Source organism: Dendropsophus ebraccatus, chromosome 5, assembly GCF_027789765.1.
Source record: "Dendropsophus ebraccatus isolate aDenEbr1 chromosome 5, aDenEbr1.pat, whole genome shotgun sequence".
NCBI lineage: Eukaryota > Metazoa > Chordata > Amphibia > Anura > Hylidae > Dendropsophus > Dendropsophus ebraccatus.
Genome location: NC_091458.1, coordinates 797,803 through 819,347, shown reverse-complemented (window position 1 = coordinate 819,347; position 21,545 = coordinate 797,803). Strand labels below are relative to the sequence as shown.

At 47.4% G+C, this 21,545-nt stretch overlaps 1 protein-coding gene across 1 annotated transcript in view; it reads left to right on the top strand.

The window, feature by feature from the left end:
• Positions 1–3,486: 3,486 nt before the first annotated feature.
• Positions 3,487–21,545, top strand: part of LOC138792174 (zinc finger and SCAN domain-containing protein 2-like) — a 46,088-nt gene continuing 28,029 nt past the window's right edge. Inside the window, exon 1 of the mRNA XM_069969280.1 lies at positions 3,487–3,541. The gene's annotated coding sequence lies outside the window, so the exon portion shown is untranslated. The remainder of the gene's footprint in view (positions 3,542–21,545) is intronic.

Sequence of the window (21,545 nt, the reverse complement as noted above, 5' to 3'; positions counted from 1 at the left end):
CTCCTCCCTCCCCCTCATAGAGTGTAAGCTCCTGTGTCTCCTCCTCCTCCTCCTCCTCATAGAGTGTAAGCTCCTGGTCCCTCCTCCTCATAGAGTGTAAGCTCCTGTGTCTCCTCCTCTCCTCATAGAGTGTAAGCTCCGTGTCTCTCCTCCTCCTCCTCATAGAGTGTAAGCTCCTGTGTCTCCTCCTCCCCCTCATAGAGTGTAAGCTCCTGTGTCTCCTCCTCCTCCTCCTCATAGAGTGTAAGCTCCTGTGTCTCCTCCTCCTCATAGAGTGTAAGCTCCTGTCTCCTCCTCCTCCTCATAGAGTGTAAGCTCCTGTGTCTCCTCCTCCTCCTCATAGAGTGTAAGCTCCTGTGTCTCCTCCTCCTCCTCCTCATAGAGTGTAAGCTCCTGTGTCTCCTCCTCCTCCTCCCCCTCATAGAGTGTAAGCTCCTGTGTCTCCTCCTCCTCCTCATAGAGTGTAAGCTCCTGTGTCTCCTCCTCTTCCTCATAGAGTGTAAGCTCCTGTGTCTCCTCCTCCTCCTCATAGAGTGTAAGCTCCTGTGTCTCCTCCTCCTCATAGAGTGTAAGCTCCTGTGTTCTCCTCCTCCTCCTCATAGAGTTTAAGCTCCTGTGTCTTCTCCTCCTCCTCATAGAGTGTAAGCTCCTGTGTCTCCTCCTCCTCCTCCCCCTCATAGAGTGTAAGCTCCTGTGTCTCCTCCTCCTCCTCATAGAGTGTAAGCTCCTGTGTCTCCTCCTCCTCATAGAGTGTAAGCTCAGTGTGCTCCTCCTCCTCCTCATAGAGTGTAAGCTCCTGTGTCCTCCTCCTCCTCATAGAGTGTAAGCTCCTGTGTCCTCCTCCTCCTCCTCATAGAGTGTAAGCTTCCTGTGTCTCCTCCTCCCTCCTCATAGAGTGTAAGCTCCTGTGTCTCCTCCTCCTCCTCTTCCTCATAGAGTGTAAGCTCCTGTGTCTCCTCCTCCCCTCATAGAGTGTAAGCTCCTGTGTCTCCTCCTCCTCATAGAGTGTAAGCTCCTGTGTCTCCTCCTCCTCATAGAGTGTAAGCTCCTGTGTCTCCTCCTCCTCCTCCTCATAGAGTGTAAGCTCCTGTGTCTCCTCCTCCTCCTCCCCCTCATAGAGTGTAAGCTCCTGTGTCTCCTCCTCCTCATAGAGTGTAAGCTCCTGTGTCTCCTCCTCCTCCTCATAGAGTGTAAGCTCCTGTGTCTCCTCCTCCTCCTCCTCCTCATAGAGTGTAAGCTCCTGTGTCTCCTCCTCCTCCTCATAGAGTGTAAGCTCCTGTGTCTCCTCCTCCTCCTCAGAGTGTAAGCTCCTGTGTCTCCTCCTCCTCCTTATAGAGTGTAAACTCCTGTGTCTCCTCCTCCCCCTCATAGAGTGTAAGCTCCTGTGTCTCCTCCTCCTCATAGAGTGTAAGCTCCTGTGTCTCCTCCTCCTCATAGAGTGTAAGCTCCTGTGTCTCCTCCTCCTACTCCTCATAGAGTGTAAGCTCCTGTGTCTCCTCCTCCTCCTCATAGAGTGTAAGCTCCTGTGTCTCCTCCTCCCCCTCATAGAGTGTAAGCTCCTGTGTCTCCTCCTCCCCCTCATAGAGTGTAAGCTCCTGTGTCTCCTCCTCCTTCTCCTCATAGAGTGTAAGCTCCTGTCTCCTCCTCCTCCTCATAGAGTGTAAGCTCCTGTGTCTCTTCCTCCTCCTCATAGAGTGTAAGCTCCTGTGTCTCCTCCTCCTTCTCCTCATAGACTGTAAGCTCCTGTGTCTCCTCCTCCTCATAGAGTGTGAGCTCCTGTGTCTCCTCCTCCTCCTCATAGAGTGTAAGCTCCTGTCTCCTCCTCATAGAGTGTAAGCTCCTGTGTCTCTTCCTCCTCCTCATAGAGTGTAAGCTCCTGTGTCTCCTCCTTCTCCTCCTCATAGAGTGTAAGCTCCTGTGTCTCCTCCTCCCCCTCATAGAGTGTAAGCTCCTGTGTCTCCTCCTCCTCCTCATAGACTGTAAGCTCCTGTGTCTCCTCCTCCTCCTCCTCATAGAGTGTGAGCTCCTGTGTCTCCTCCTCCTCCTCATAGAGTGTAAGCTCCTGTGTCTCTTCCTCCTCCTCATAGAGTGTAAGCTCCTGTGTCTCCTCCTCCTCATAGAGTGTAAGCTCCTGTGTCTCTTCCTCCTCCTCATAGAGTGTAAGCTCCTGTGTCTCCTCCTCCTCCTCATAGAGTGTAAGCTCCTGTGTCTCCTCCTCCTCCTCCTCATAGAGTGTAAGCTCCTGTGTCTCCTCCTCCTCCTCATAGAGTGTAAGCTCCTGTGTCTCCTCCTCCTCATAGAGTGTAAGCTCCTGTGTCTCCTCCTCCTCCTCATAGAGTGTAAGCTCCTGTGTCTCCTCCTCTCCTCCTCATAGAGTGTAAGCTCCTGTGTCTCCTCCTCCTCCTCATAGAGTGTAAGCTCCTGTGTCTCCTCCTCCTCATAGAGTGTAAGCTCCTGTGTCTCCTCCTCCTCCTCCTCATAGAGTGTAAGCTCCTGTATCTCCTCCTCCTCCTCATCATAGAGTGTAAGCTCCTGTGTCTCCTCCTCCTCCTCATAGAGTGTAAGCTCCTGTGTCCTCCTCCTCCTCATAGAGTGTAAGCTCTTGTGTCTCCTCCTCCTCATCATAGAGTGTAAGCTCCTGTGTCTCCTCTTCCTCCTCATAGAGTGTAAGCTCCTGTGTCTCCTCCTCCTCCTCCTCATAGAGTGTAAGCTCCTGTGTCTCCTCCTCCTCATAGAGTGTAAGCTCCTGTGTCTCCTCCTCCTCTTCCTCATAGAGTGTAAGCTCCTGTGTCTCCTCCTCCTCCTCCTCCTCATAGAGTGTAAGCTCCTGTGTCTCCTCCTTCTCCTCATAGAGTGTAAGCTCCTGTGTCTCCTCCTCCTCCTCCTCCTCATAGAGTGTAAGCTCCTGTGTCTCCTCCTCCCCCTCATAGAGTGTAAGCTCCTGTGTCTCCTCCTCGTAGAGTGTAAGCTCCTGTGTCTCCTCCTCCTCCTCCCCCTCATAGAGTGTAAGCTCCTGTGTCTCCTCCTCCCCCTCATAGAGTGTAAGCTCCTGTGTCTCCTCCTCCTCCCCCTCATAGAGTGTAAGCTCCTGTGTCTCCTCCTCCTCCTCATAGAGTGTAAGCTCCTGTGTCTCCTCCCCCTCAAAGAGTGTAAGCTCCTGTGTCTCCTCCCCCTCATAGAGTGTAAGCTCCTGTGTCTCCTCCTCCTCCTCATAGAGTGTAAGCTCCTGTGTCTCCTCCTCCTCCTCTTCCTCATAGAGTGTAAGCTCCTGTGTCTCCTCCTCCTCCTCATAGAGTGTAAGCTCCTGTGTCTCCTCCTCCTCCTCCTCCTCATAGAGTGTAAGCTCCTGTGTCTCCTCCTCCTCCTCCATTGTGTTGTGCATCTCTATGGTTTAGCTTCACACTCTGCCCCCCCATCTCTGTTACTACTGGCTTCTTGTGTAGATGTTAATAAAGTTGCTTCTCAAGAGGCAGAGATAGGAAGTGACGTCATATAAGTCACATGATCGAAAGGAAGGCAATGGGTGGAGCCACACGAATGGGTAATGTCTTATATATATTGTATCTATATGATGGCTGTATAGATGGAGGAGGAGGAGACGCTGTATCTATATGATGGCTGTATAGATGGAGGAGGAGGAGACACTGTATCTATATGATGGCTGTATAGATGGAGGAGGAGGAGACGCTGTATCTATATGATGGCTGTATAGATGGAGGAGGAGACGCTGTATCTATATGATGGCTGTATAGATGGAGGAGGAGGAGACGCTGTATCTATATGATGGCTGTATAGATGGAGGAGGAGGAGACGCTGTATCTATATGATGGCTGTATAGATGGAGGAGGAGACGCTGTATCTATATGATGTCTGTATAGATGGAGGAGGAGGAGGAGGAGACGCTGTATCTATATGATGGCTGTATAGATGGAGGAGGAGGAGGAGACGCTGTATCTATATGATGGCTGTATAGATGGAGGAGGAGGAGACGCTGTATCTATATGATGGCTGTATAGATGGAGAAGGAGGAGGAGACGCTGTATCTATACGATGGCTGTATAGATGGAGGAGGAGACGCTGTATATGATGTCTGTATAGATGGAGGAGGAGGAGGAGTAGACGCTGTATCTATATGATGGCTGTATAGATGGAGGAGGAGGAGGAGGAGACGCTGTATCTATATGATGGCTGTATAGATGGAGGAGGAGACGCTGTATCTATATGATGGCTGTATAGATGGAGGAGGAGGAGACGCTGTATCTATATGATGGCTGTATAGATGGAGGAGGAGGAGACGCTGTATCTATATGATGGCTGTATAGATGGAGGAGGAGGAGACGCTGTATCTATATGATGGCTGTATAGATGGAGGAGGAGGAGGAGGAGACGCTGTATCTATATGATGGCTGTATAGATGGAGGAGGAGACGCTGTATCTATATGATAGCTGTATAGATGGAGGAGGAGACGCTGTATCTATATGATGGCTGTATAGATGGAGGAGGAGGAGACGCTGTATCTATATGATGGCTGTATAGATGGAGGAGGAGACGCTGTATCTATATGATGGCTGTATAGATGGAGGAGGAGGAGACGCTGTATCTATATGATGGCTGTATAGATGGAGGAGGAGGAGACGCTGTATCTATATGATGTCTGTATAGATGGAGGAGGAGGAGACGCTGTATCTATATGATGGCTGTATAGATGGAGGAGGAGGAGACGCTGTATCTATATGATGGCTGTATAGATGGAGGAGGCGACGCTGTATCTATATGATGGCTGTATAGATGGAGGAGGAGGAGACGCTGTATCTATATGATGGCTGTATAGATGGAGGAGGAGACGCTGTATCTATATGATGGCTGTATAGATGGAGGAGGAGGAGATGCTGTATCTATATGATGGCTGTATAGATGGAGGAGGAGGAGACGCTGTATCTATATGATGGCTGTATAGATGGAGGAGGAGGAGACGCTGTATCTATATGATGGCTGTATAGATGGAGGAGGAGGAGACGCTGTATCTATATGATAGCTGTATAGATGGAGGAGGAGGAGACGCTGTATCTATATGATGGCTGTATAGATGGAGGAGGAGGAGGAGGAGACGCTGTATCTATATGATGGCTGTATAGATGGAGGAGGAGACGCTGTATCTATATGATGGCTGTATAGATGGAGGAGGAGGAGACGCTGTATCTATATGATGGCTGTATAGATGGAGGAGGAGGAGACGCTGTATCTATATGATGGCTGTATAGATGGAGGAGGAGACGCTGTATCTATATGATGGCTGTATAGATGGAGGAGGAGGAGGAGACGCTGTATCTATATGATGGCTGTATAGATGGAGGAGGAGGAGACGCTGTATCTATATGATGGCTGTATAGATGGAGGAGGAGGAGACGCTGTATCTATATGATGGCTGTATAGATGGAGGAGGAGGAGACGCTGTATCTATATGATGGCTGTATAGATGGAGGAGGAGGAGACGCTGTATCTATATGATGGCTGTATAGATGGAGAGGAGGAGACGCTGTATCTATATGATGGCTGTATAGATGGAGGAGGAGGAGACGCTGTATCTATATGATGGCTGTATAGATGGAGGAGGAGGAGACGCTGTATCTATATGATGGCTGTATAGATGGAGGAGGAGACGCTGTATCTATATGATGGCTGTATAGATGGAGGAGGAGGAGACGCTGTATCTATATGATGGCTGTATAGATGGAGGAGGAGGAGACGCTGTATCTATATGATGGCTGTATAGATGGAGGAGGAGGAGGAGACGCTGTATCTATATGATGGCTGTATAGATGGAGGAGGAGGAGGAGACGCTGTATCTATATGATGGCTGTATAGATGGAGGAGGAGACGCTGTATCTATATGATGGCTGTATAGATGGAGGAGGAGATGCTGTATCTATATGATGGCTGTATAGATGGAGGAGGAGGAGACGCTGTATCTATATGATGGCTGTATAGATGGAGGAGGAGGAGGAGACGCTGTATCTATATGATGGCTGTATAGATGGAGGAGGAGGAGGAGACGCTGTATCTATATGATGGCTGTATAGATGGAGGAGGAGGAGACGCTGTATCTATATGATGGCTGTATAGATGGAGGAGGAGGAGACGCTGTATCTATATGATGGCTGTATAGATGGAGGAGGAGATGCTGTATCTATATGATGGCTGTATAGATGGAGGAGGAGGAGGAGACGCTGTATCTATATGATGGCTGTATAGATGGAGAAGGAGGAGACGCTGTATCTATATGATGGCTGTATAGATGGAGGAGGAGGAGGAGACGCTGTATCTATATGATGGCTGTATAGATGGAGGAGGAGGAGGAGACGCTGTATCTATATGATGGCTGTATAGATGGAGGAGGAGATGCTGTATCTATATGATGGCTGTATAGATGGAGGAGGAGGAGACGCTGTATCTATATGATGGCTGTATAGATGGAGGAGGAGACGCTGTATCTATATGATGGCTGTATAGATGGAGGAGGAGGAGACGCTGTATCTATATGATGGCTGTATAGATGGAGGAGGAGGAGACGCTGTATCTATATGATGGTTGTATAGATGGAGGAGGAGACGCTGTATCTATATGATGGCTGTATAGATGGAGGAGGAGGAGACGCTGTATCTATATGATGGCTGTATAGATGGAGGAGGAGGAGACGCTGTATCTATATGATGGCTGTATAGATGGAGGAGGAGGAGGAGACGCTGTATCTATATGATGGCTGTATAGATGGAGGAGGAGGAGACGCTGTATCTATATGATGGCTGTATAGATGGAGGAGGAGACGCTGTATCTATATGATGGCTGTATAGATGGAGGAGGAGGAGATGCTGTATCTATATGATGGCTGTATAGATGGAGGAGGAGGAGACGCTGTATCTATATGATGGCTGTCAAGATGGAGGAGGAGGAGACGCTGTATCTATATGATGGCTGTATAGATGGAGGAGGAGGAGACGCTGTATCTATATGATGGCTGTATAGATGGAGGAGGAGGAGGAGACGCTGTATCTATATGATGGCTGTATAGATGGAGGAGGAGACGCTGTATCTATATGATGGCTGTATAGATGGAGGAGAAGGAGACGCTGTATCTATATGATGGCTGTATAGATGGAGGAGGAGGAGACGCTGTATCTATATGATGGCTGTATAGATGGAGGAGGAGACGCTGTATCTATATGATGGCTGTATAGATGGAGGAGGAGGACGCTGTATCTATATGATGGCTGTATAGATGGAGGAGGAGACGCTGTATCTATATGATGGCTGTATAGATGGAGGAGGAGGAGACGCTGTATCTATATGATGGCTGTATAGATGGAGGAGGAGGAGACGCTGTATCTATATGATGGCTGTATAGATGGAGGAGGAGGAGACGCTGTATCTATATGATGGCTGTATAGATGGAGGAGGAGGAGACGCTGTATCTATATGATGGCTGTATAGATGGAGGAGGAGGAGACGCTGTATCTATATGATGGCTGTATAGATGGAGGAGGAGGAGACGCTGTATCTATATGATGGCTGTATAGATGGAGGAGGAGGAGGAGACGCTGTATCTATATGATGGCTGTATAGATGGAGGAGGAGGAGGAGACGCTGTATCTATATGATGGCTGTATAGATGGAGGAGGAGGAGGAGACGCTGTATCTATATGATGGCTGTATAGATGGAGGAGGAGGAGACGCTGTATCTATATGATGGCTGTATAGATGGAGGAGAGGAGGAGACGCTGTATCTATATGATGGCTGTATAGATGGAGGAGGAGGAGACGCTGTATCTATATGATGGCTGTATAGATGGAGGAGGAGGAGGAGACGCTGTATCTATATGATGGCTGTATAGATGGAGGAGGAGGAGGAGACGCTGTATCTATATGATGGCTGTATAGATGGAGGAGGAGGAGACGCTGTATCTATATGATGGCTGTATAGATGGAGAGGAGGAGACGCTGTATCTATATGATGGCTGTATAGATGGAGGAGGAGGAGACGCTGTATCTATATGATGGCTGTATAGATGGAGGAGGAGGAGACGCTGTATCTATATGATGGCTGTATAGATGGAGGAGGAGGAGACGCTGTATCTATATGATGGCTGTATAGATGGAGGAGGAGGAGACGCTGTATCTATATGATGGCTGTATAGATGGAGGAGGAGGAGACGCTGTATCTATATGATGGCTGTATAGATGGAGGAGGAGGAGACGCTGTATCTATATGATGGCTGTATAGATGGAGGAGGAGGAGACGCTGTATCTATATGATGGCTGTATAGATGGAGGAGGAGGAGACGCTGTATCTATATGATGGCTGTATAGATGGAGGAGGAGACGCTGTATCTATATGATGGCTGTATAGATGGAGGAGGAGGAGGAGGAGACGCTGTATCTATATGATGGCTGTATAGATGGAGGAGGAGGAGGAGACGCTGTATCTATATGATAGCTGTATAGATGGAGGAGGAGACGCTGTATCTATATGATGGCTGTATAGATGTAGGAGGAGGAGACGCTGTATCTATATGATGGCTGTATAGATGGAGGAGGAGACGCTGTATCTATATGATGGCTGTATAGATGGAGGAGGAGGAGACGCTGTATATATATGATGGCTGTATAGATGGAGGAGGAGACGCTGTATCTATATGATGGCTGTATAGATGGAGGAGGAGGAGACGCTGTATGTATATGATGGCTGTATAGATGGAGGAGGAGGAGGAGACGCTGTATCTATATGATGGCTGTATAGATGGAGGAGGAGGAGACGCTGTATCTATATGATGGCTGTATAGATGGAGGAGGAGGAGACGCTGTATCTATATGATGGCTGTATAGATGGAGGAGGAGACGCTGTATCTAGATGATGGCTGTATAGATGGAGGAGGAGACGCTGTATCTATATGATGGCTGTATAGATGGAGGAGGAGGAGACGCTGTATCTATATGATGGCTGTATAGATGGAGGAGGAGGAGACGCTGTATCTATATGATGGCTGTATAGATGGAGGAGGAGGAGACGCTGTATCTATATGATGGCTGTATAGATGGAGGAGGAGGAGACGCTGTATCTATATGATGGCTGTATAGATGGAGGAGACGCTGTATCTATATGATGGCTGTATAGATGGAGGAGGAGGAGACGCTGTATCTATATGATGGCTGTATAGATGGAGGAGGAGGAGACGCTGTATCTATATGATGGCTGTATAGATGGAGGAGGAGACGCTGTATCTAGATGATGGCTGTATAGATGGAGGGAGGAGACGCTGTATCTATATGATGGCTGTATAGATGGAGGAGGAGGAGACGCTGTATCTATATGATGGCTGTATAGATGGAGGAGGAGGAGACGCTGTATCTATATGATGGCTGTATAGATGGAGGAGGAGGAGACGCTGTATCTATATGATGGCTGTATAGATGGAGGAGACGCTGTATCTATATGATGGCTGTATAGATGGAGGAGGAGGAGACGCTGTATCTATATGATGGCTGTATAGATGGAGGAGGAGACGCTGTATCTAGATGATGGCTGTATAGATGGAGGAGGAGACGCTGTATCTATATGATGGCTGTATAGATGGAGGAGGAGGAGACGCTGTATCTATATGATGGCTGTATAGATGGAGGAGGAGACGCTGTATCTATATGATGGCTGTATAGATGGAGGAGGAGGAGGAGACGCTGTATCTATATGATGGCTGTATAGATGGAGGAGGAGGAGATGCTGTATCTATATGATGGCTGTATAGATGGAGGAGGAGGAGACGCTGTATCTATATGATGGCTGTATAGATGGAGGAGGAGGAGACGCTGTATCTATATGATGGCTGTATAGATGGAGGAGGAGGAGACGCTGTATCTATATGATGGCTGTATAGATGGAGGAGGAGGAGGACGCTGTATCTATATGATGGCTGTATAGATGGAGGAGGAGGAGACGCTGTATCTATATGATGGCTGTATAGATGGAGGAGGAGGAGACGCTGTATCTATATGATGGCTGTATAGATGGAGGAGGAGGAGACGCTGTATCTATATGATGGCTGTATAGATGGAGGAGGAGGAGACGCTGTATCTATATGATGGCTGTATAGATGGAGGAGACGCTGTATCTATATGATGGCTGTATAGATGGAGGAGGAGGAGACGCTGTATCTATATGATGGCTGTATAGATAGAGGAGGAGACGCTGTATCTATATGATGGCTGTATAGATGGAGGAGGAGGAGGAGACGCTGTATCTATATGATGGCTGTATAGATAGAGGAGGAGACGCTGTATCTATATGATGGCTGTATAGATGGAGGAGGAGGAGGAGACGCTGTATCTATATGATGGCTGTATAGATGGAGGAGGATGAGACGCTGTATCTATATGATGGCTGTATAGATGGAGGAGGAGGAGGAGACGCTGTATCTATATGATGGCTGTATAGATGGAGGAGAAGGAGGAGACGCTGTATCTATATGATGGCTGTATAGATGGAGGAGGAGGAGGAGACGCTGTATCTATATGATGGCTGTATAGATAGAGGAGGAGACGCTGTATCTATATGATGGCTGTATAGATGGAGGAGGAGGAGACGCTGTATCTATATGATGGCTGTATAGATGGAGGAGGATGAGACGCTGTATCTATATGATGGGCTGTATAGATGGAGGAGGAGGAGACGCTGTATCTATATGATGGCTGTATAGATTTGCTATATAGATGGAGGAGGAGACGCTGTATCTATATGATCGGCTGTATAGATGGAGGAGGAGGAGACGCTGTATCTATATGATGGCTGTATAGATGGAGGAGGAGGAGACGCTGTATCTATATGATGGCTGTATAGATGGAGGAGGAGAGACGCTGTATCTATATGATGGCTGTATAGATGGAGGAGGAGGAGACGCTGTATCTATATGATGGCTGTATAGATGGAGAGGAGGAGGAGACGCTGTATCTATATGATGGCTGTATAGATGGAGGAGGAGGAGGAGACGCTGTATCTATATGATGGCTGTATAGATGGAGGAGGAGGAGACGCTGTATCTATATGATGGGTGTATAGATGGAGGAGGAGGAGGAGATGCTGTATCTATATGATGGCTGTATAGATGGAGGAGGAGGAGACGCTGTATCTATATGATGGCTGTATAGATGGAGGAGGAGGAGACGCTGTATCTATATGATGGCTGTATAGATGGAGGAGGAGGAGACGCTGTATCTATATGATGGCTGTATAGATGAAGGAGGAGGAGACGCTGTATCTATATGATGGCTGTATTGATGGAGGAGGAGGAGGAGACGCTGTATCTATATGATGGCTGTATAGATGGAGGAGGAGGAGACGCTGTATCTATATGATGGCTGTATAGATGGAGGAGGAGGAGGAGACGCTGTATCTATATGATGGCTGTATAGATGGAGGAGGAGGAGGAGACGCTGTATCTATATGATGGCTGTATAGATGGAGGAGGAGGAGGAGACGCTGTATCTATATGATGGCTGTATAGATGGAGGAGGAGGAGACGCTGTATCTATATGATGGCTGTATAGATGGAGGAGGAGGAGGAGGAGGAGGAGACGCTGTATCTATATGATGGCTGTATAGATGAAGGAGGAGGAGGAGACGCTGTATCTATATGATGGCTTTATAGATGGAGGAGGAGACGCTGTATCTATATGATGGCTGTATAGATGGAGGAGGAGGAGGAGACGCTGTATCTATATGATGGCTGTATAGATGGAGGAGGAGACGCTGTATCTATATGATGGCTGTATAGATGGAGGAGGAGGAGACGCTGTATCTATATGATGGCTGTATAGATGAAGGAGGAGGAGACGCTGTATCTATATGATGGCTGTATAGATGGAGGAGGAGGAGACGCTGTATCTATATGATGGCTGTATAGATGGAGGAGGAGGAGACGCTGTATCTATATGATGGCTGTATAGATGGAGGAGGAGACGCTGTATCTATATGATGGCTGTATAGATGGAGGAGGAGACGCTGTATCTATATGATGGCTGTATAGATGGAGGAGGAGGAGGAGACGCTGTATCTATATGATGGCTGTATAGATGAAGGAGGAGGAGACGCTGTATCTATATGATGGCTGTATAGATGGAGGAGGAGGAGACGCTGTATCTATATGATGGCTGTATAGATGGAGGAGGAGGAGGAGACGCTGTATCTATATGATGGCTGTATAGATGGAGGAGGAGGAGACGCTGTATCTATATGATGGCTGTATAGATGGAGGAGGAGGAGACGCTGTATCTATATGATGGCTGTATAGATGGAGGAGGAGGAGACGCTGTATCTATATGATGGCTGTATAGTTGGAGGAGGAGACGCTGTATCTATATGATGGCTGTATAGATGGAGGAGGAGGAGACGCTGTATCTATATGATGGCTGTATAGATGGAGGAGGAGACGCTGTATCTATATGATGGCTGTATAGATGGAGGAGGAGGAGACGCTGTATCTATATGATGGCTGTATAGATGGAGGAGGAGGAGACGCTGTATGTATATGATGGCTGTATAGATGGAGGAGGAGGAGACGCTGTATCTATATGATGGCTGTATAGATGGAGGAGGAGGAGAAGGAGACGCTGTATCTATATGATGGCTGTATAGATGGAGGAGGAGACGCTGTATCTATATGATGGCTGTATAGATGGAGGAGGAGGAGACGCTGTATCTATATGATGGCTGTATAGATGGAGGAGGAGGAGACGCTGTATCTATATGATGGCTGTATAGATGGAGGAGGAGGAGACGCTGTATCTATATGATGGCTGTATAGATGGAGGAGGAGGAGACGCTGTATCTATATGATGGCTGTATAGATAGAGGAGGAGGAGGAGGAGGAGACGCTGTATCTATATGATGGCTGTATAGATGGAGGAGGAGACGCTGTATCTATATGATGGCTGTATAGATGGAGGAAGAGACGCTGTATCTATATGATGGCTGTATAGATGGAGGAGGAGACGCTGTATCTATATGATGGCTGTATAGATGGAGGAGGAGGAGGAGACGCTGTATCTATATGATGGCTGTATAGATGGAGGAGGAGGAGGAGGAGGAGACGCTGTATCTATATGATGGCTGTATAGATGGAGGAGGAGGAGACGCTGTATCTATATGATGGCTGTATAGATGGAGGAGGAGGAGACGCTGTATCTATATGATGGCTGTATAGATGGAGGAGGAGGAGGAGACGCTGTATCTATATGATGGCTGTATAGATGGAGGAGGAGGAGGAGACGCTGTATCTATATGATGGCTGTATAGATGGAGGAGGAGGAGGAGACACTGTATCTATATGATGGCTGTATAGATGGAGGAGGAGGAGGAGACGCTGTATCTATATGATGGCTGTATAGATGGAGGAGACGCTGTATCTATATGATGGCTGTATAGATGGAGGAGGAGGAGGAGACGCTGTATCTATATGATGGCTGTATAGATAGAGGAGGAGGAGACGCTGTATCTATATGATGGCTGTATAGATGGAGGAGGAGGAGGAGACGCTGTATCTATATGATGGCTGTATAGATGGAGGAGGAGGAGGAGACGCTGTATCTATATGATGGCTGTATAGATGGAGGAGGAGGAGACGCTGTATCTATATGATGGCTGTATAGATGGAGGAGGAGACGCTGTATCTATATGATGGCTGTATAGATGGAGGAGGAGGAGACGCTGTATCTATATGATGGCTGTATAGATGGAGGAGGAGGAGACGCTGTATCTATATGATGGCTGTATAGATGGAGGAGGAGGAGACGCTGTATCTATATGATGGCTGTATAGATGGAGGAGGAGACGCTGTATCTATATGATGGCTGTATAGATGGAGGAGGAGACGCTGTATCTATATGATGGCTGTATAGATGGAGGAGGAGGAGACGCTGTATCTATATGATGGCTGTATAGATGGAGGAGGAGGAGACGCTGTATCTATATGATGGCTGTATAGATGGAGGAGGAGGAGACGCTGTATCTATATGATGGCTGTATAGATGGAGGAGGAGACGCTGTATCTATATGATGGCTGTATAGATGGAGGAGGAGGAGACGCTGTATCTATATGATGGCTGTATAGATGGAGGAGGAGACTCTGTATCTATATGATGGCTGTATAGATGGAGGAGGAGGAGACGCTGTATCTATATGATGGCTGTATAGATGGAGGAGGAGGAGGAGACGCTGTATCTATATGATGGCTGTATAGATGGAGGAGGAGGAGACGCTGTATCTATATGATGGCTGTATAGATGGAGGAGGAGGAGACGCTGTATGTATATGATGGCTGTATAGATGGAGGAGGAGGAGGAGACGCTGTATCTATATGATGGCTGTATAGATGGAGGAGGAGGAGACGCTGTATCTATATGATGGCTGTATAGATGGAGGAGGAGACGCTGTATCTATATGATGGCTGTATAGATGGAGGAGGAGGAGACGCTGTATCTATATGATGGCTGTATAGATGGAGGAGGAGGAGACGCTGTATCTATATGATGGCTGTATAGATGGAGGAGGAGACGCTGTATCTATATGATGGCTGTATAGATGGAGGAGGAGGAGGAGACGCTGTATCTATATGATGGCTGTATAGATGGAGGAGGAGGAGACGCTGTATCTATATGATGGCTGTATAGATGGAGGAGGAGGAGACGCTGTATCTATATGATGGCTGTATAGATGGAGGAGGAGGAGACGCTGTATCTATATGATGGCTGTATAGATGGAGGAGGAGGAGACGCTGTATCTATATGATGGCTGTATAGATAGAGGAGGAGGAGGAGGAGGAGACGCTGTATCTATATGATGGCTGTATAGATGGAGGAGGAGACGCTGTATCTATATGATGGCTGTATAGATGGAGGAAGAGACGCTGTATCTATATGATGGCTGTATAGATGGAGGAGGAGACGCTGTATCTATATGATGGCTGTATAGATGGAGGAGGAGGAGACGCTGTATCTATATGATGGCTGTATAGATGGAGGAGGAGGAGGAGGAGGAGACGCTGTATCTATATGATGGCTGTATAGATGGAGGAGGAGGAGACGCTGTATCTATATGATGGCTGTATAGATGGAGGAGGAGGAGACGCTGTATCTATATGATGGCTGTATAGATGGAGGAGGAGGAGGAGACGCTGTGTCTATATGATGGCTGTATAGATGGAGGAGGAGGAGACGCTGTATCTATATGATGGCTGTATAGATGGAGGAGGAGGAGACGCTGTATCTATATGATGGCTGTATAGATGGAGGAGGAGGAGACGCTGTATCTATATGATGGCTGTATAGATGGAGGAGGAGGAGGAGACGCTGTATCTATATGATGGCTGTATAGATGGAGGAGGAGGAGGAGACGCTGTATCTATATGATGGCTGTATAGATGGAGGAGGAGGAGGAGGAGACGCTGTATCTATATGATGGCTGTATAGATGGAGGAGGAGGAGACGCTGTATCTATATGATGGCTGTATAGATGGAGGAGGAGGAGACGCTGTATCTATATGATGGCTGTATAGATGGAGGAGGAGGAGGAGACGCTGTATCTATATGATGGCTGTATAGATGGAGGAGGAGGAGGAGACGCTGTATCTATATGATGGCTGTATAGATGGAGGAGACGCTGTATCTATATGATGGCTGTATAGATGGAGGAGGAGGAGGAGACGCTGTATCTATATGATGGCTGTATAGATAGAGGAGGAGGAGACGCTGTATCTATATGATGGCTGTATAGATGGAGGAGGAGGAGGAGACGCTGTATCTATATGATGGCTGTATAGATGGAGGAGGAGGAGACGCTGTATCTATATGATGGCTGTATAGATGGAGGAGGAGGAGACGCTGTATCTATATGATGGCTGTATAGATGGAGGAGGAGACGCTGTATCTATATGATGGCTGTATAGATGGAGGAGGAGACGCTGTATCTATATGATGGCTGTATAGATGGAGGAGGAGACGCTGTATCTATATGATGGCTGTATAGATGGAGGAGGAGGAGATGCTGTATCTATATGATGGCTGTATAGATGGAGGAGGAGGAGACGCTGTATCTATATGATGGCTGTATAGATGGAGGAGGAGGAGACGCTGTATCTATATGATGGCTGTATAGATGGAGGAGGAGGAGGAGACGCTGTATCTATATGATGGCTGTATAGATGGAGGAGGAGGAGACGCTGTATCTATATGATGGCTGTATAGATGGAGGAGGAGGAGACGCTGTATCTATATGATGGCTGTATAGATGGAGGAGGAGGAGACACTGTATCTATATGATGGCTGTATAGATGGAGGAGGAGGAGACGCTGTATCTATATGATGGCTGTATAGATGGAGGAGGAGGAGACGCTGTATCTATATGATGGCTGTATAGATGGAGGAGGAGACGCTGTATCTATATGATGGCTGTATAGATGGAGGAGGAGACGCTGTATCTATATGATGGCTGTATAGATGGAGGAGGAGGAGGAGACGCTGTATCTATATGATGGCTGTATAGATGGAGGAGGAGGAGACGCTTTATCTATATGATGGCTGTATAGATGGAGGAGGAGGAGACGCTGTATCTATATGATGGCTGTATAGATGGAGGAGGAGACGCTGTATCTATATGATGGCTGTATAGATGGAGGAGGAGGAGGAGACGCTGTATCTATATGATGGCTGTATAGAAGGAGGAGGAGGAGACGCTGTATCTATATGATGGCTGTATAGATGGAGGAGGAGGAGGAGACGCTGTATCTATATGATGGCTGTATAGATGGAGGAGGAGGAGGAGGAGATGCTGTATCTATGATGGCTGTATAGATGGAGGAGGAGGAGACGCTGTATCTATATGATGGCTGTATAGATGGAGGAGGAGGAGACGCTGTATCTATATGATGGCTGTATAGATGGAGGAGGAGACGCTGTATCTATATGATGGCTGTATAGATGGAGGAGGAGGAGGAGACGCTGTATCTATATGATGTCTGTATAGATGGAGGAGGAGGAGGAGGAGACGCTGTATCTATATGATGGCTGTATAGATGGAGGAGGAGGAGACGCTGTATCTATATGATGGCTGTATAGATGGAGGAGGAGGAGACGCTGTATCTATATGATGGCTGTATAGATAGAGGAGGAGACGCTGTATCTATATGATGGCTGTATAGATGGAGGAGGAGGAGGAGACGCTGTATCTATATGATGGCTGTATAGATGGAGGAGGAGGAGACGCTGTATCTATATGATGGCTGTATAGATGGAGGAGGAGGAGACGCTGTATCTATATGATGGCTGTATAGATGGAGGAGGAGACGCTGTATCTATATGATGGCTGTATAGATGGAGGAGGAGGAGACGCTGTATCTATATGATGGCTGTATAGATGGAGGAGGAGGAGACGCTGTATCTATATGATGGCTGTATAGATGGAGGAGGAGGAGACGCTGTATCTATATGATAGCTGTATAGATGGAGGAGGAGGAGACGCTGTATCTATATGATGGCTGTATAGATGGAGGAGGAGGAGGAGGAGACGCTGTATCTATATGATGGCTGTATAGATGGAGGAGGAGACGCTGTATCTATATGATGGCTGTATAGATGGAGGAGGAGGAGGAGACGCTGTATCTATATGATGGCTGTATAGAAGGAGGAGGAGGAGACGCTGTATCTATATGATGGCTGTATAGATGGAGGAGGAGGAGGAGACGCTGTATCTATATGATGGCTGTATAGATGGAGGAGGAGGAGGAGACGCTGTATCTATATGATGGCTGTATAGATGGAGGAGGAGGAGACGCTGTATCTATATGATGGCTGTATAGATGGAGGAGGAGGAGGAGACGCTGTATCTATATGATGGCTGTATAGATGGAGGAGGAGGAGACGCTGTATCTATATGATGGCTGTATAGATGGAGGAGGAGGAGACGCTGTATCTATATGATGGCTGTATAGATGGAGGAGGAGGAGACGCTGTATCTATATGATGGCTGTATAGATGGAGGAGGAGGAGACGCTGTATCTATATGATGGCTGTATAGATGGAGGAGGAGGAGACGCTGTATCTATATGATGGCTGTATAGATAGAGGAGGAGGAGGAGGAGGAGACGCTGTATCTATATGATGGCTGTATAGATGGAGGAGGAGGAGACGCTGTATCTATATGATGGCTGTATAGATGGAGGAGGAGACGCTGTATCTATATGATGGCTGTATAGATGGAGGAAGAGACGCTGTATCTATATGATGGCTGTATAGATGGAGGAGGAGACGCTGTATCTATATGATGGCTGTATAGATGGAGGAGGAGGAGGAGACTCTGTATCTATATGATGGCTGTATAGATGGAGGAGGAGGAGGAGGAGGAGACGCTGTATCTATATGATGGCTGTATAGATGGAGGAGGAGGAGACGCTGTATCTATATGATGGCTGTATAGATGGAGGAGGAGGAGACGCTGTATCTATATGATGGCTGTATAGATGGAGCAGGAGGAGGAGACGCTGTATCTATATGATGGCTGTATAGATGGAGGAGGAGGAGGAGACGCTGTATCTATATGATGGCTGTATAGATGGAGGAGGAGGAGGAGGAGACGCTGTATCTATATTATGGCTGTATAGATGGAGGAGGAGGAGACGCTGTATCTATATGATGGCTGTATAGATGGAGGAGGAGGAGACGCTGTATCTATATGATGGCTGTATAGATGGAGGAGGAGGAGGAGACGCTGTATCTATATGATGGCTGTATAGATGGAGGAGGAGGAGGAGACGCTGTATCTATATGATGGCTGTATAGATGGAGGAGACGCTGTATCTATATGATGGCTGTATAGATGGAGGAGGAGGAGACGCTGTATCTATATGATGGCTGTATAGATGGAGGAGGAGGAGACGCTGTATCTATATGATGGCTGTATAGATGGAGGAGGAGGAGACGCTGTATCTATATGATGGCTGTATAGATGGAGGAGGAGACGCTGTATCTATATGATGGCTGTATAGATGGAGGAGGAGGAGACGCTGTATCTATATGATGGCTGTATAGATGGAGGAGGAGACGCTGTATCTATATGATGGCTGTATAGATGGAGGAGGAGGAGACGCTGTATCTATATGATGGCTGTATAGATGGAGGAGGAGGAGGAGACGCTGTATCTATATGATGGCTGTATAGATGGAGGAGGAGGAGACGCTGTATCTATATGATGGCTGTATAGATGGAGGAGGAGACGCTGTATCTATATGATGGGCTGTATAGATGGAGGAGGAGACGCTGTATCTATATGATGGCTGTATAGATGGAGGAGGAGGAGGAGAAGCTGTATCTATATGATGGCTGTATAGATGGAGGAGGAGGAGACGCTGTATCTATGTGATGGCTGTATAGATAGAGGAGGAGACGCTGTATCTATATGATGGCTGTATAGATGGAGGAGGAGGAGGAGACGCTGTATCTATATGATGGCTGTATAGATGGAGGAGGAGGAGACGCTTTATCTATATGATGGCTGTATAGATGGAGGAGGAGGAGACGCTGTATCTATATGATGGCTGTATAGATGGAGGAGGAGACGCTGTATCTATATGATGGCTGTATAGATGGAGGAGGAGGAGACGCTGTATCTATATGATGGCTGTATAGATGGAGGAGGAGGAGGAGACGCTGTATCTATATGATGTCTGTATAGATGGAGGAGGAGGAGGAGGAGACGCTGTATCTATATGATGGCTGTATAGATGGAGGAGGAGGAGACACTGTATCTATATGATGGCTGTATAGATGGAGGAGGAGGAGACGCTGTATCTATATGATGGCTGTATAGATGGAGGAGGAGGAGGAGACGCTGTATCTATATGATGGCTGTATAGATGGAGGAGGAGGAGACGCTGTATCTATATGATGGCTGTATAGATGGAGGGAGGAGGAACGCTGTATCTATATGATGGCTGTATAGATGGAGGAGGAGGAGGAGACGCTGTATCTATATGATGGCTGTATAGATGGAGGAGGAGGAGAGACGCTGTAATCTATATGATGGCTGTATAGATGGAGGAGGAGGAGACGCTGTATCTATATGAATGGCTGTAGTAGATGGAGGAGGAGGAGACGCTGTATCTATATGATGGCTGTATAGATGGAGGAGGAGGAGGAGAACGCTGTATCTATATGATGGCTGTATAGAATGGAGAGGAGGAGACGCTGTATCTATATGATGGCTGTATAGATGGAGGAGGAGGAGGAGACGCTGTATCTATATGATGGCTGTATAGATGGGAGGAGGAGGAGGAGACGCTGTATCTATATGATGGCTGTATAGATGGAGGAGGAGGAGACGCTGTATCTATATGATGGCTGTATAGATGGAGGAGGAGGAGGAACGCTGTATCTATATGATGGCTGTATAGATGGAGGGGAGGAGGAGGAGGACGCTGTATCTATATGATGGCTGTATAGATGGAGGAGGAGGGAGACGCTGGTATCTATATGATGGCTGTATAGATGGAGGAGGAGGAGACGCTGTATCTATATGATGGCTGTATAGATTGGAGGAGGAGGAGACGCTGGTATCTATATGATGGCTGTATAGATGGAGGAGGAGGAGACGCTGTATCTATATGATGGCTGTATAGATGGAGGAGGAGGAGGAGACGCTGTATCTATATGATGGCTGTATAGATGGAGGAGGAGGAGACGCTGTATCTATATGATGGCTGTATAGATGGAGGAGGAGGAGACGCTGTATCTATATGATGGCTGTATAGATGGAGGAGGAGGAGACGCTGTATCTATATGATGGCTGTATAGATGGAGGAGGAGGAGACGCTGTATCTATATGATGGCTGTATAGATGGAGGAGGAGGAGACGCTGTATCTATATGATGGCTGTATAGATGGAGGAGGAGGAGGAGACGCTGTATCTATATGATGGCTGTATAGATGGAGGAGGAGGAGGAGAAGCTGTATCTATATGATGGCTGTATAGATGGAGGAGGAGGAGACGCTGTATCTATATGATGGCTGTATAGATGGAGGAGGAGGAGGAGACACTGTATCTATATGATGGCTGTATAGATGGAGGAGGAGGAGACGCTGTATCTATATGATGGCTGTATAGATGGAGGAGGAGGAGACGCTGTATCTATATGATGGCTGTATAGATGGAGGAGGAGGAGACGCTGTATCTATATGATGGCTGTATAGATGGAGGAGGAGGAGACGCTGTATCTATATGATGGCTGTATAGATGGAGGAGGAGGAGACGCTGTATCTATATGATGGCTGTATAGATGGAGGAGGAGGAGGAGACACTGTATCAATATGATGGCTGTATAGATGGAGGAGGAGGAGGAGACGCTGTATCTATATGATGGCTGTATAGATGGAGGAGACGCTGTATCTATATGATGGCTGTATAGATGGAGGAGGAGGAGACGCTGTATCTATATGATGGCTGTATAGATGGAGG